The sequence below is a fragment of the Electrona antarctica genome (assembly GCF_951216825.1).
Source record: "Electrona antarctica genome assembly, chromosome: 16".
Lineage (NCBI taxonomy): Eukaryota > Metazoa > Chordata > Actinopteri > Myctophiformes > Myctophidae > Electrona > Electrona antarctica.
Window position 1 is genome coordinate 8,929,470 of NC_136797.1, and position 16,753 is coordinate 8,946,222.

The following is a 16,753-nucleotide window of genomic DNA, read 5'->3' on the forward strand; positions in this document are numbered from 1 at the left end:
AAAATGCCACGATGCGCTTTTTTCATCGCTAGAAAGGTCAAAGGTCAAAACCTCAGAAAGGTCAAAGGTCAAAACCCCTGAAATGCATAGAAAACCGCTTTTTTTGGCACAGCCAATAAAAAAATTGGGGGTTCAAAAAACCCCACAGTACCCCTGAAATGCATAGAAAACTGCTTTTTTTTGGCACAGCCAATAAAAAAATTGGGGGTTCAAAAAACCCCACAGTACCCCTGAAATGCATAGAAAACTGCTTTTTTTTGGCACAGCCAATAAAAAAATTGGGGGTTCAAAAAACCCCACAGTACCCCTGAAATGCATAGAAAACTGCTTTTTTTGGCACAGCCAATAAAAAAATTGGGGGTTCAAAAAACCCCACAGTACCCCTGAAATGCATAGAAAACTGCTTTTTTTTGGCACAGCCAATAAAAAAATTGGGGGTTCAAAAACCCCACAGTACCCCTGAAATACATAGAAAACTGCTTTTTTTTGGCACAGCCAATACAAAAATTGGGGGTTCAAAAAACCCCACAGTACCCCTGAAATGCATATAAAACTGCTTTTTTTTTGGCACAGCCAATAAAAAAATTGGGGGTTCAAAAAACCCCACAGTACCCCTGAAATGCATAGAAAACTGCTTTTTTTTGGCACAGCCAATAAAAAAATTGGGGGTTCAAAAAACCCCACAGTACCCCTGAAATGCATAGAAAACTGCTTTTTTTTTGCACAGCCAATACAAAAATTGGGGGTTAAAAAAAACCCACAGTACCCCTGAAATGCATAGAAAACTGCTTTTTTTTGGCACAGCCAATAAAAAAATTGGGGGTTCAAAAAACCCCACAGTACCCCTGAAATGCATAGAAAACTGCTTTTTTTTGGCACAGCCAATAAAAAAATTGGGGGTTCAAAAAACCCCACAGTACCCCTGAAATGCATAGAAAACTGCTTTTTTTTTTTTGCCAAAACGCTAGAAAGGTCAAAGGTCAAAAGGTCAAAGGTCAAAAGGTCAAAGGTCAAATGGTCAAAGGTCAAATCGCTAGAAAGGTCAAAAAATCAAAACGTCAAAGGTCAAAAGGTCAAATCGCTAGAAAGGTCAAAATGCCACGATGCGCTTTTTTCATCGCTAGAAAGGTCAAAGGTCAAAACCTCAGAAAGGTCAAAGGTCAAAACCCCTGAAATGCATAGAAAACCGCTTTTTTTGGCACAGCCAATAAAAAAATTGGGGGTTCAAAAAACCCCACAGTACCCCTGAAATGCATAGAAAACTGCTTTTTTTTGGCACAGCCAATAAAAAAATTGGGGGTTCAAAAAACCCCACAGTACCCCTGAAATGCATAGAAAACTGCTTTTTTTTGGCACAGCCAATAAAAAAATTGGGGGTTCAAAAAACCCCACAGTACCCCTGAAATGCATAGAAAACTGCTTTTTTTGGCACAGCCAATAAAAAAATTGGGGGTTAAAAAAAACCCCACAGTACCCCTGAAATGCATAGAAAACTGCTTTTTTTTGGCACAGCCAATAAAAAAATTGGGGGTTCAAAAAACCCCACAGTACCCCTGAAATGCATAGAAAACTGCTTTTTTTTGGCACAGCCAATAAAAAAATTGGGGGTTCAAAAAACCCCACAGTACCCCTGAAATGCATAGAAAACTGCTTTTTTTTGGCACAGCCAATAAAAAAATTGGGGGTTCAAAAAACCCCACAGTACCCCTGAAATGCATAGAAAACTGCTTTTTTTTGGCACAGCCAATAAAAAAATTGGGGGTTCAAAAAACCCCACAGTACCCCTGAAATGCATAGAAAACTGCTTTTTTTTGGCACAGCCAATAAAAAAATTGGGGGTTCAAAAAACCCCACAGTACCCCTGAAATGCATAGAAAACTGCTTTTTTTGGCACAGCCAATAAAAAAATTGGGGGTTCAAAAAACCCCACAGTACCCCTGAAATGCATATAAAACTGCTTTTTTTTTGGCACAGCCAATAAAAAAATTGGGGGTTCAAAAAACCCCACAGTACCCCTGAAATGCATAGAAAACTGCTTTTTTTTGGCACAGCCAATAAAAAAATTGGGGGTTCAAAAAACCCCACAGTACCCCTGAAATGCATAGAAAACTGCTTTTTTTTTGCACAGCCAATACAAAAATTGGGGGTTCAAAAAACCCCACAGTACCCCTGAAATGCATAGAAAACTGCTTTTTTTTGGCACAGCCAATAAAAAAATTGGGGGTTCAAAAAACCCCACAGTACCCCTGAAATGCATAGAAAACTGCTTCTTTTTTTTTGCCAAAACGCTAGAAAGGTCAAAGGTCAAAAGGTCAAAGGTCAAAAGGTCAAAGGTCAAATGGTCAAAGGTCAAATCGCTAGAAAGGTCAAAAAATCAAACCGTCAAAGGTCAAAGGTCAAAAGGTCAAAGGTCAAAAGGTCAAATCGCTAGAAAGGTCAAAATGCCACGATGCGCTTTTTTCATCGCTAGAAAGGTCAAAGGTCAAAACCTCAGAAAGGTCAAAGGTCAAAACCCCTGAAATGCATAGAAAACCGCTTTTTTTGGCACAGCCAATAAAAAAATTGGGGGTTCAAAAAACCCCACAGTACCCCTGAAATGCATAGAAAACTGCTTTTTTTTGGCACAGCCAATAAAAAAATTGGGGGTTCAAAAAACCCCACAGTACCCCTGAAATGCATAGAAAACTGCTTTTTTTTGGCACAGCCAATAAAAAAATTGGGGGTTCAAAAAACCCCACAGTACCCCTGAAATGCATAGAAAACTGCTTTTTTTGGCACAGCCAATAAAAAAATTGGGGGTTAAAAAAACCCCCACAGTACCCCTGAAATGCATAGAAAACTGCTTTTTTTTGGCACAGCCAATAAAAAAATTGGGGGTTCAAAAAACCCCACAGTACCCCTGAAATGCATAGAAAACTGCTTTTTTTTGGCACAGCCAATAAAAAAATTGGGGGTTCAAAAAACCCCACAGTACCCCTGAAATGCATAGAAAACTGCTTTTTTTTGGCACAGCCAATAAAAAAATTGGGGGTTCAAAAAACCCCACAGTACCCCTGAAATGCATAGAAAACTGCTTTTTTTTTGGCACAGCCAATAAAAAAATGGGGGGTTCAAAAAACCCCACAGTACCCCTGAAATGCATAGAAAACTGCTTTTTTTTGGCACAGCCAATAAAAAAATTGGGGGTTCAAAAAACCCCACAGTACCCCTGAAATGCATAGAAAACTGCTTTTTTTTGGCACAGCCAATAAAAACATTGGGGGTTCAAAAAACCCCACAGTACCCCTGAAATGCATAGAAAACTGCTTTTTTTTGGCAGAGCCAATACAAAAATTGGGGGTTCAAAAAACCCCACAGTACCCCTGAAATGCATAGAAAACTGCTTTTTTTTGGCACAGCCAATACAAAAATTGGGGGTTCAAAAAACCCCACAGTACCCCTGAAATGCATAGAAAACTGCTTTTTTTTGGCACAGCCAATACAAAAATTGGGGGTTCAAAAAACCCCACAGTACCCCTGAAATGCATAGAAAACTGCTTTTTTTTGGCACAGCCAATAAAAAAATTGGGGGTTCAAAAAACCCCACAGTACCCCTGAAATGCATAGAAAACTGCTTTTTTTTGGCACAGCCAATAAAAAAATTGGGGGTTCAAAAAACCCCACAGTACCCCTGAAATGCATAGAAAACTGCTTTTTTTTTGGCACAGCCAATAAAAAAATTGGGGGTTCAAAAAACCCCACAGTACCCCTGAAATGCATAGAAAACTGCTTTTTTTTGGCACAGCCAATAAAAAAATTGGGGGTTCAAAAAACCCCACAGTACCCCTGAAATGCATAGAAAACTGCTTTTTTTTGGCACAGCCAATACAAAAATTGGGGGTTCAAAAAACCCCACAGTACCCCTGAAATGCATATAAAACTGCTTTTTTTTTGGCACAGCCAATAAAATAATTGGGGGTTCAAAAAACCCCACAGTACCCCTGAAATGCATAGAAAACTGCTTTTTTTTGCCAAAACGCTAGAAAGGTCAAAGGTCAAAAGGTCAAAGGTCAAATCGCTAGAAAGGTCAAAAATCAAAACGTCAAAGGTCAAAGGTCAAAAGGTCAAAGGTCAAAAGGTCAAATCGCTAGAAAGGTCAAAATGCCACGATGCGCTTTTTTCATCGCTAGAAAGGTCAAAGGTCAAAACCCCTGAAATGCATAGAAAACCGCTTTTTTTGGCACAGCCAATAAAAAAATTGGGGGTTCAAAAAACCCCACAGTACCCCTGAAATGCATAGAAAACTGCTTTTTTTTGGCACAGCCAATAAAAAAATTGGGGGTTCAAAAAACCCCACAGTACCCTTGAAATGCATATAAAACTGTTTTTTTTTTGGCACAGCCAATAAAAAAATTGGGGGTTCCAAAAACCCCACAGTACCCCTGAAATGCATAGAAAACTGCTTTTTTTTTGGCACAGCCAATAAAAAAATTGGGGGTTCAAAAAACCCCACAGTACCCCTGAAATGCATAGAAAACTGCTTTTTTTTGGCACAGCCAATAAAAAAATTGGGGGTTCAAAAAACCCCACAGTACCCCTGAAATGCATAGAAAACTGCTTTTTTTTTTTTGCCAAAACGCTAGAAAGGTCAAAGGTCAAAAGGTCAAAGGTCAAAAGGTCAAAAGGTCAAAGGTCAAAAGGTCAAATCGCTAGAAAGGTCAAAATGCCACGATGCGCTTTTTTCATCGCTAGAAAGGTCAAAGGTCAAAACCTCAGAAAGGTCAAAGGTCAAAACCCCTGAAATGCATAGAAAACCGCTTTTTTTGGCACAGCCAATAAAAAAATTGGGGGTTCAAAAAACCCCACAGTACCCCTGAAATGCATAGAAAACTGCTTTTTTTTGGCACAGCCAATAAAAAAATTGGGGGTTCAAAAAACCCCACAGTACCCCTGAAATGCATAGAAAACTGCTTTTTTTTGGCACAGCCAATAAAAAAATTGGGGGTTCAAAAAACCCCACAGTACCCCTGAAATGCATAGAAAACTGCTTTTTTTGGCACAGCCAATAAAAAAATTGGGGGTTAAAAAAAACCCCACAGTACCCCTGAAATGCATAGAAAACTGCTTTTTTTTGGCACAGCCAATAAAAAAATTGGGGGTTCAAAAAACCCCACAGTACCCCTGAAATGCATAGAAAACTGCTTTTTTTTGGCACAGCCAATAAAAAAATTGGGGGTTCAAAAAACCCCACAGTACCCCTGAAATGCATAGAAAACTGCTTTTTTTTGGCACAGCCAATAAAAAAATTGGGGGTTCAAAAAACCCCACAGTACCCCTGAAATGCATAGAAAACTGCTTTTTTTTGGCACAGCCAATAAAAAAATTGGGGGTTCAAAAAACCCCACAGTACCCCTGAAATGCATAGAAAACTGCTTTTTTTGGCACAGCCAATAAAAAAATTGGGGGTTCAAAAAACCCCACAGTACCCCTGAAATGCATATAAAACTGCTTTTTTTTTGGCACAGCCAATAAAAAAATGGGGGGTTCAAAAAACCCCACAGTACCCCTGAAATGCATAGAAAACTGCTTTTTTTTGGCACAGCCAATAAAAAAATTGGGGGTTCAAAAAACCCCACAGTACCCCTGAAATGCATAGAAAACTGCTTTTTTTTTGCACAGCCAATACAAAAATTGGGGGTTCAAAAAACCCCACAGTACCCCTGAAATGCATAGAAAACTGCTTTTTTTTGGCACAGCCAATAAAAAAATTGGGGGTTCAAAAAACCCCACAGTACCCCTGAAATGCATAGAAAACTGCTTCTTTTTTTTGCCAAAACGCTAGAAAGGTCAAAGGTCAAAAGGTCAAAGGTCAAAAGGTCAAAGGTCAAATGGTCAAAGGTCAAATCGCTAGAAAGGTCAAAAAATCAAACCGTCAAAGGTCAAAGGTCAAAAGGTCAAAGGTCAAAAGGTCAAATCGCTAGAAAGGTCAAAATGCCACGATGCGCTTTTTTCATCGCTAGAAAGGTCAAAGGTCAAAACCTCAGAAAGGTCAAAGGTCAAAACCCCTGAAATGCATAGAAAACCGCTTTTTTTGGCACAGCCAATAAAAAAATTGGGGGTTCAAAAAACCCCACAGTACCCCTGAAATGCATAGAAAACTGCTTTTTTTTGGCACAGCCAATAAAAAAATTGGGGGTTCAAAAAACCCCACAGTACCCCTGAAATGCATAGAAAACTGCTTTTTTTTGGCACAGCCAATAAAAAAATTGGGGGTTAAAAAAACCCCACAGTACCCCTGAAATGCATAGAAAACTAATTTTTTTGGCACAGCCAATAAAAAAATTGGGGGTTAAAAAAACCCCCACAGTACCCCTGAAATGCATAGAAAACTGCTTTTTTTTGGCACAGCCAATAAAAAAATTGGGGGTTCAAAAAACCCCACAGTACCCCTGAAATGCATAGAAAACTGCTTTTTTTTGGCACAGCCAATAAAAAAATTGGGGGTTCAAAAAACCCCACAGTACCCCTGAAATGCATAGAAAACTGCTTTTTTTTGGCACAGCCAATAAAAAAATTGGGGGTTCAAAAAACCCCACAGTACCCCTGAAATGCATAGAAAACTGCTTTTTTTTGGCACAGCCAATAAAAAAATGGGGGGTTCAAAAAACCCCACAGTACCCCTGAAATGCATAGAAAACTGCTTTTTTTTGGCACAGCCAATAAAAAAATTGGGGGTTCAAAAAACCCCACAGTACCCCTGAAATGCATAGAAAACTGCTTTTTTTTGGCACAGCCAATAAAAACATTGGGGGTTCAAAAAACCCCACAGTACCCCTGAAATGCATAGAAAACTGCTTTTTTTTGGCAGAGCCAATACAAAAATTGGGGGTTCAAAAAACCCCACAGTACCCCTGAAATGCATAGAAAACTGCTTTTTTTTGGCACAGCCAATACAAAAATTGGGGGTTCAAAAAACCCCACAGTACCCCTGAAATGCATAGAAAACTGCTTTTTTTTGGCACAGCCAATACAAAAATTGGGGGTTCAAAAAACCCCACAGTACCCCTGAAATGCATAGAAAACTGCTTTTTTTTGGCACAGCCAATAAAAAAATTGGGGGTTCAAAAAACCCCACAGTACCCCTGAAATGCATAGAAAACTGCTTTTTTTTGGCACAGCCAATAAAAAAATTGGGGGTTCAAAAAACCCCACAGTACCCCTGAAATGCATAGAAAACTGCTTTTTTTTGGCACAGCCAATAAAAAAATTGGGGGTTCAAAAAACCCCACAGTACCCCTGAAATGCATAGAAAACTGCTTTTTTTTGGCACAGCCAATAAAAAAATTGGGGGTTCAAAAAACCCCACAGTACCCCTGAAATGCATAGAAAACTGCTTTTTTTTGGCACAGCCAATACAAAAATTGGGGGTTCAAAAAACCCCACAGTACCCCTGAAATGCATATAAAACTGCTTTTTTTTTGGCACAGCCAATAAAAAAATTGGGGGTTCAAAAAACCCCACAGTACCCCTGAAATGCATAGAAAACTGCTTTTTTTTGCCAAAACGCTAGAAAGGTCAAAGGTCAAAAGGTCAAAGGTCAAATCGCTAGAAAGGTCAAAAATCAAAACGTCAAAGGTCAAAGGTCAAAAGGTCAAAGGTCAAAAGGTCAAATCGCTAGAAAGGTCAAAATGCCACGATGCGCTTTTTTCATCGCTAGAAAGGTCAAAGGTCAAAACACTAGAAAGGTCAAAGGTCAAAACCCCTGAAATGCATAGAAAACCGCTTTTTTTGGCACAGCCAATAAAAAAATTGGGGGTTCAAAAAACCCCACAGTACCCCTGAAATGCATAGAAAACTGCTTTTTTTTGGCACAGCCAATAAAAAAATTGGGGGTTCAAAAAACCCCACAGTACCCTTGAAATGCATATAAAACTGTTTTTTTTTTGGCACAGCCAATAAAAAAATTGGGGGTTCCAAAAACCCCACAGTACCCCTGAAATGCATAGAAAACTGCTTTTTTTTTGGCACAGCCAATAAAAAAATTGGGGGTTCAAAAAACCCCACAGTACCCCTGAAATGCATAGAAAACTGCTTTTTTTTGGCACAGCCAATAAAAAAATTGGGGGTTCAAAAAACCCCACAGTACCCCTGAAATGCATAGAAAACTGCTTTTTTTTTTTTGCCAAAACGCTAGAAAGGTCAAAGGTCAAAAGGTCAAAGGTCAAAAGGTCAAAGGTCAAATGGTCAAAGGTCAAATCGCTAGAAAGGTCAAAAATCAAAACGTCAAAGGTCAAAGGTCAAAAGGTCAAAGGTCAAAAGGTCAAATCGCTAGAAAGGTCAAAATGCCACGATGCGCTTTTTTCATCGCTAGAAAGGTCAAAGGTCAAAACACTAGAAAGGTCAAAACCCCTGAAATGCATAGAAAACCGCTTTTTTTGGCACAGCCAATAAAAAAATTGGGGGTTCAAAAAACCCCACAGTACCCCTGAAATGCATAGAAAACTGCTTTTTTTTTGGCACAGCCAATAAAAAAATTGGGGGTTCAAAAAACCCCACAGTACCCTTGAAATGCATATAAAACTGTTTTTTTTTTGGCACAGCCAATAAAAAAATTGGGGGTTCAAAAAACCCCACAGTACCCCTGAAATGCATAGAAAACTGCTTTTTTTTTGGCACAGCCAATAAAAAAATTGGGGGTTCAAAAAACCCCACAGTACCCCTGAAATGCATAGAAAACTGCTTTTTTTTGGCACAGCCAATAAAAAAATTGGGGGTTCAAAAAACCCCACAGTACCCCTGAAATGCATAGAAAACTGCTTTTTTTTGGCACAGCCAATAAAAAAATTGGGGGTTCAAAAAACCCCACAGTACCCCTGAAATGCATAGAAAACTGCTTTTTTTTGGCACAGCCAATAAAAAAATTGGGGGTTCAAAAAACCCCACAGTACCCCTGAAATGCATAGAAAACTGCTTTTTTTTGGCACAGCCAATAAAAAAATTGGGGGTTCAAAAAACCCCACAGTACCCCTGAAATGCATAGAAAACTGCTTTTTTTTGGCACAGCCAATAAAAAAATTGGGGGTTCCAAAAACCCCACAGTACCCCTGAAATGCATAGAAAACTGCTTTTTTTTGGCACAGCCAATAAAAAAATTGGGGGTTCAAAAAACCCCACAGTACCCCTGAAATGCATAGAAAACTGCTTTTTTTTGGCACAGCCAATAAAAAAATTGGGGGTTCAAAAAACCCCACAGTACCCCTGAAATGCATAGAAAACTGCTTTTTTTTGGCACAGCCAATAAAAAAATTGGGGGTTCAAAAAACCCCACAGTACCCCTGAAATGCATAGAAAACTGCTTTTTTTGGCACAGCCAATAAAAAAATTGGGGGTTCAAAAAACCCCACAGTACCCCTGAAATGCATATAAAACTGCTTTTTTTTTGGCACAGCCAATAAAAAAATTGGGGGTTCAAAAAACCCCACAGTACCCCTGAAATGCATAGAAAACTGCTTTTTTTTGGCACAGCCAATAAAAAAATTGGGGGTTCAAAAAACCCCACAGTACCCCTGAAATGCATAGAAAACTGCTTTTTTTTTGCACAGCCAATACAAAAATTGGGGGTTCAAAAAACCCCACAGTACCCCTGAAATGCATAGAAAACTGCTTTTTTTTGGCACAGCCAATAAAAAAATTGGGGGTTCAAAAAACCCCACAGTACCCCTGAAATGCATAGAAAACTGCTTCTTTTTTTTTGCCAAAACGCTAGAAAGGTCAAAGGTCAAAAGGTCAAAGGTCAAAAGGTCAAAGGTCAAATGGTCAAAGGTCAAATCGCTAGAAAGGTCAAAAAATCAAACCGTCAAAGGTCAAAGGTCAAAAGGTCAAAGGTCAAAAGGTCAAATCGCTAGAAAGGTCAAAATGCCACGATGCGCTTTTTTCATCGCTAGAAAGGTCAAAGGTCAAAACCTCAGAAAGGTCAAAGGTCAAAACCCCTGAAATGCATAGAAAACCGCTTTTTTTGGCACAGCCAATAAAAAAATTGGGGGTTCAAAAAACCCCACAGTACCCCTGAAATGCATAGAAAACTGCTTTTTTTTGGCACAGCCAATAAAAAAATTGGGGGTTCAAAAAACCCCACAGTACCCCTGAAATGCATAGAAAACTGCTTTTTTTTGGCACAGCCAATAAAAAAATTGGGGGTTCAAAAAACCCCACAGTACCCCTGAAATGCATAGAAAACTGCTTTTTTTGGCACAGCCAATAAAAAAATTGGGGGTTAAAAAAACCCCCACAGTACCCCTGAAATGCATAGAAAACTGCTTTTTTTTGGCACAGCCAATAAAAAAATTGGGGGTTCAAAAAACCCCACAGTACCCCTGAAATGCATAGAAAACTGCTTTTTTTTGGCACAGCCAATAAAAAAATTGGGGGTTCAAAAAACCCCACAGTACCCCTGAAATGCATAGAAAACTGCTTTTTTTTGGCACAGCCAATAAAAAAATTGGGGGTTCAAAAAACCCCACAGTACCCCTGAAATGCATAGAAAACTGCTTTTTTTTGGCACAGCCAATAAAAAAATGGGGGGTTCAAAAAACCCCACAGTACCCCTGAAATGCATAGAAAACTGCTTTTTTTTGGCACAGCCAATAAAAAAATTGGGGGTTCAAAAAACCCCACAGTACCCCTGAAATGCATAGAAAACTGCTTTTTTTTGGCACAGCCAATAAAAACATTGGGGGTTCAAAAAACCCCACAGTACCCCTGAAATGCATAGAAAACTGCTTTTTTTTGGCAGAGCCAATACAAAAATTGGGGGTTCAAAAAACCCCACAGTACCCCTGAAATGCATAGAAAATTGCTTTTTTTTGGCACAGCCAATACAAAAATTGGGGGTTCAAAAAACCCCACAGTACCCCTGAAATGCATAGAAAACTGCTTTTTTTTGGCACAGCCAATACAAAAATTGGGGGTTCAAAAAACCCCACAGTACCCCTGAAATGCATAGAAAACTGCTTTTGTTTGGCACAGCCAATAAAAAAATTGGGGGTTCAAAAAACCCCACAGTACCCCTGAAATGCATAGAAAACTGCTTTTTTTTGGCACAGCCAATAAAAAAATTGGGGGATCAAAAAACCCCACAGTACCCCTGAAATGCATAGAAAACTGCTTTTTTTTGGCACAGCCAATAAAAAAATTGGGGGTTCAAAAAACCCCACAGTACCCCTGAAATGCATAGAAAACTGCTTTTTTTTGGCACAGCCAATAAAAAAATTGGGGGTTCAAAAAACCCCACAGTACCCCTGAAATGCATAGAAAACTGCTTTTTTTTGGCACAGCCAATACAAAAATTGGGGGTTCAAAAAACCCCACAGTACCCCTGAAATGCATATAAAACTGCTTTTTTTTTGGCACAGCCAATAAAAAAATTGGGGGTTCAAAAAACCCCACAGTACCCCTGAAATGCATAGAAAACTGCTTTTTTTTGCCAAAACGCTAGAAAGGTCAAAGGTCAAAAGGTCAAAGGTCAAATCGCTAGAAAGGTCAAAAATCAAAACGTCAAAGGTCAAAGGTCAAAAGGTCAAAGGTCAAAAGGTCAAATCGCTAGAAAGGTCAAAATGCCACGATGCGCTTTTTTCATCGCTAGAAAGGTCAAAGGTCAAAACACTAGAAAGGTCAAAGGTCAAAACCCCTGAAATGCATAGAAAACCGCTTTTTTTGGCACAGCCAATAAAAAAATTGGGGGTTCAAAAAACCCCACAGTACCCCTGAAATGCATAGAAAACTGCTTTTTTTTGGCACAGCCAATAAAAAAATTGGGGGTTCAAAAAACCCCACAGTACCCTTGAAATGCATATAAAACTGTTTTTTTTTTGGCACAGCCAATAAAAAAATTGGGGGTTCCAAAAACCCCACAGTACCCCTGAAATGCATAGAAAACTGCTTTTTTTTTGGCACAGCCAATAAAAAAATTGGGGGTTCAAAAAACCCCACAGTACCCCTGAAATGCATAGAAAACTGCTTTTTTTTGGCACAGCCAATAAAAAAATTGGGGGTTCAAAAAACCCCACAGTACCCCTGAAATGCATAGAAAACTGCTTTTTTTTTTTGCCAAAACGCTAGAAAGGTCAAAGGTCAAAAGGTCAAAGGTCAAAAGGTCAAAGGTCAAATGGTCAAAGGTCAAATCGCTAGAAAGGTCAAAAATCAAAACGTCAAAGGTCAAAGGTCAAAAGGTCAAAGGTCAAAAGGTCAAATCGCTAGAAAGGTCAAAATGCCACGATGCGCTTTTTTCATCGCTAGAAAGGTCAAAGGTCAAAACACTAGAAAGGTCAAAACCCCTGAAATGCATAGAAAACCGCTTTTTTTGGCACAGCCAATAAAAAAATTGGGGGTTCAAAAAACCCCACAGTACCCCTGAAATGCATAGAAAACTGCTTTTTTTTGGCACAGCCAATAAAAAAATTGGGGGTTCAAAAAACCCCACAGTACCCTTGAAATGCATATAAAACTGTTTTTTTTTTGGCACAGCCAATAAAAAAATTGGGGGTTCAAAAAACCCCACAGTACCCCTGAAATGCATAGAAAACTGCTTTTTTTTTGGCACAGCCAATAAAAAAATTGGGGGTTCAAAAAACCCCACAGTACCCCTGAAATGCATAGAAAACTGCTTTTTTTTGGCACAGCCAATAAAAAAATTGGGGGTTCAAAAAACCCCACAGTACCCCTGAAATGCATAGAAAACTGCTTTTTTTTGGCACAGCCAATAAAAAAATTGGGGGTTCAAAAAACCCCACAGTACCCCTGAAATGCATATAAAACTGCTTTTTTTTGGCACAGCCAATAAAAAAATTGGGGGTTCAAAAAACCCCACAGTACCCCTGAAATGCATAGAAAACTGCTTTTTTTTGGCACAGCCAATAAAAAAATTGGGGGTTCAAAAAACCCCACAGTACCCCTGAAATGCATATAAAACTGCTTTTTTTTGGCACAGCCAATAAAAAAATTGGGGGTTCAAAAAACCCCACAGTACCCCTGAAATGCATAGAAAACTGCTTTTTTTTGGCACAGCCAATAAAAAAATTGGGGGTTCAAAAAACCCCACAGTACCCCTGAAATGCATATAAAACTGCTTTTTTTTGGCACAGCCAATAAAAAAATTGGGGGTTCAAAAAACCCCACAGTACCCCTGAAATGCATAGAAAACTGCTTTTTTTTGGCACAGCCAATAAAAAAATTGGGGGTTCAAAAAACCCCACAGTACCCCTGAAATGCATATAAAACTGCTTTTTTTTGGCACAGCCAATAAAAAAATTGGGGGTTCAAAAAACCCCACAGTACCCCTGAAATGCATAGAAAACTGCTTTTTTTTGGCACAGCCAATAAAAAAATTGGGGGTTCAAAAAACCCCACAGTACCCCTGAAATGCATAGAAAACTGCTTTTTTTTGGCAGAGCCAATACAAAAATTGGGGGTTCAAAAAACCCCACAGTACCCCTGAAATGCATAGAAAACTGCTTTTTTTTGGCACAGCCAATACAAAAATTGGGGGTTCAAAAAACCCCACAGTACCCCTGAAATGCATAGAAAACTGCTTTTTTTTGGCACAGCCAATAAAAAAATTGGGGGTTCAAAAAACCCCACAGTACCCCTGAAATGCATAGAAAACTGCTTTTTTTTGGCACAGCCAATAAAAAAATTGGGGGTTCAAAAAACCCCACAGTACCCCTGAAATGCATAGAAAACTGCTTTTTTTTGGCACAGCCAATAAAAAAATCGGGGGTTCCAAAAACCCCACAGTACCCCTGAAATGCATAGAAAACTGCTTTTTTTTGGCACCGCCAATAAAAAAATTGGGGGTTCAAAAAACCCCACAGTACCCCTGAAATGCATAGAAAACTCCTTTTTTTTGGCACAGCCAATAAAAAAATTGGGGGTTCAAAAAACCCCACAGTACCCCTGAAATGCATAGAAAACTGCTTTGTTTTGGCACAGCCAATAAAAAAATTGGGGGTTCAAAAAACCCCACAGTACCCCTGAAATGCATAGAAAACTGCTTTTTTTTGGCACAGCCAATAAAAAAATTGGGGGTTCAAAAAACCCCACAGTACCCCTGAAATGCATAGAAAACTGCTTTTTTTTGGCACAGCCAATAAAAAAATTGGGGGTTCAAAAAACCCCACAGTACCCCTGAAATGCATATAAAACTGTTTTTTTTTGGCACAGCCAATAAAAAAATTGGGGGTTCAAAAAACCCCACAGTACCCCTGAAATGCATATAAAACTGCTTTTTTTTGGCACAGCCAATAAAAAAATTGGGGGTTCAAAAAACCCCACAGTACCCCTGAAATGCATAGAAAACTGCTTTTTTTTGGCACAGCCAATAAAAAAATTGGGGGTTCAAAAAACCCCACAGTACCCCTGAAATGCATATAAAACTGCTTTTTTTTGGCACAGCCAATAAAAAAATTGGGGGTTCAAAAAACCCCACAGTACCCCTGAAATGCATAGAAAACTGCTTTTTTTTGGCACAGCCAATAAAAAAATTGGGGGTTCAAAAAACCCCACAGTACCCCTGAAATGCATAGAAAACTGCTTTTTTTTGGCAGAGCCAATACAAAAATTGGGGGTTCAAAAAACCCCACAGTACCCCTGAAATGCATAGAAAACTGCTTTTTTTTGGCACAGCCAATACAAAAATTGGGGGTTCAAAAAACCCCACAGTACCCCTGAAATGCATAGAAAACTGCTTTTTTTTGGCACAGCCAATAAAAAAATTGGGGGTTCAAAAAACCCCACAGTACCCCTGAAATGCATAGAAAACTGCTTTTTTTTGGCACAGCCAATAAAAAAATTGGGGGTTCAAAAAACCCCACAGTACCCCTGAAATGCATAGAAAACTGCTTTTTTTTGGCACAGCCAATAAAAAAATCGGGGGTTCCAAAAACCCCACAGTACCCCTGAAATGCATAGAAAACTGCTTTTTTTTGGCACCGCCAATAAAAAAATTGGGGGTTCAAAAAACCCCACAGTACCCCTGAAATGCATAGAAAACTCCTTTTTTTTGGCACAGCCAATAAAAAAATTGGGGGTTCAAAAAACCCCACAGTACCCCTGAAATGCATAGAAAACTGCTTTGTTTTGGCACAGCCAATAAAAAAATTGGGGGTTCAAAAAACCCCACAGTACCCCTGAAATGCATAGAAAACTGCTTTTTTTTGGCACAGCCAATAAAAAAATTGGGGGTTCAAAAAACCCCACAGTACCCCTGAAATGCATAGAAAACTGCTTTTTTTTGGCACAGCCAATAAAAAAATTGGGGGTTCAAAAAACCCCACAGTACCCCTGAAATGCATATAAAACTGTTTTTTTTTGGCACAGCCAATAAAAAAATTGGGGGTTCAAAAAACCCCACAGTACCCCTGAAATGCATAGAAAACTGCTTTTTTTTGGCACAGCCAATAAAAAAATTGGGGGTTCAAAAAACCCCACAGTACCCCTGAAATGCATAGAAAACTGCTTTTTTTTGGCACAGCCAATAAAAAAATTGGGGGTTCAAAAAACCCCACAGTACCCCTGAAATGCATAGAAAACTGCTTTTTTTTGGCACAGCCAATAAAAAAATTGGGGGTTCAAAAAACCCCACAGTACCCCTGAAATGCATAGAAAACTGCTTTTTTTTGGCACAGCCAATACAAAAATTGGTGGTTCAAAAAACCCCACAGTACCCCTGAAATGCATATAAAACTGCTTTTTTTTTGGCACAGCCAATAAAAAAATTGGGGGTTCAAAAAACCCCACAGTACCCCTGAAATGCATAGAAAACTGCTTTTTTTTTGCCAAAACGCTAGAAAGGTCAAAGGTCAAAAGGTCAAAGGTCAAATCGCTAGAAAGGTCAAAAATCAAAACGTCAAAGGTCAAAGGTCAAAAGGTCAAAGGTCAAAAGGTCAAATCGCTAGAAAGGTCAAAATGCCACGATGCGCTTTTTTCATCGCTAGAAAGGTCAAAGGTCAAAACACTAGAAAGGTCAAAGGTCAAAACCCCTGAAATGCATAGAAAACCGCTTTTTTTGGCACAGCCAATAAAAAAATTGGGGGTTCAAAAAACCCCACAGTACCCCTGAAATGCATAGAAAACTGCTTTTTTTTGGCACAGCCAATAAAAAAATTGGGGGTTCAAAAAACCCCACAGTGCCCTTGAAATGCATATAAAACTGTTTTTTTTTTGGCACAGCCAATAAAAAAATTGGGGGTTCCAAAAACCCCACAGTACCCCTGAAATGCATAGAAAACTGCTTTTTTTTTGGCACAGCCAATAAAAAAATTGGGGGTTCAAAAAACCCCACAGTACCCCTGAAATGCATAGAAAACTGCTTTTTTTTGGCACAGCCAATAAAAAAATTGGGGGTTCAAAAAACCCCACAGTACCCCTGAAATGCATAGAAAACTGCTTTTTTTTGGCACAGCCAATAAAAAAATTGGGGGTTCAAAAAACCCCACAGTACCCCTGAAATGCATAGAAAACTGCTTTTTTTTGGCACAGCCAATAAAAAAATTGGGGGTTCAAAAAACCCCACAGTACCCCTGAAATGCATAGAAAACTGCTTTTTTTGGCACAGCCAATACAAAAATTGGGGGTTCAAAAAACCCCACAGTACCCCTGAAATGCATATAAAACTGCTTTTTTTTTGGCACAGCCAATAAAAAAATTGGGGGTTCAAAAAACCCCACAGTACCCCTGAAATGCATAGAAAACTGCTTTTTTTTGGCAGAGCCAATACAAA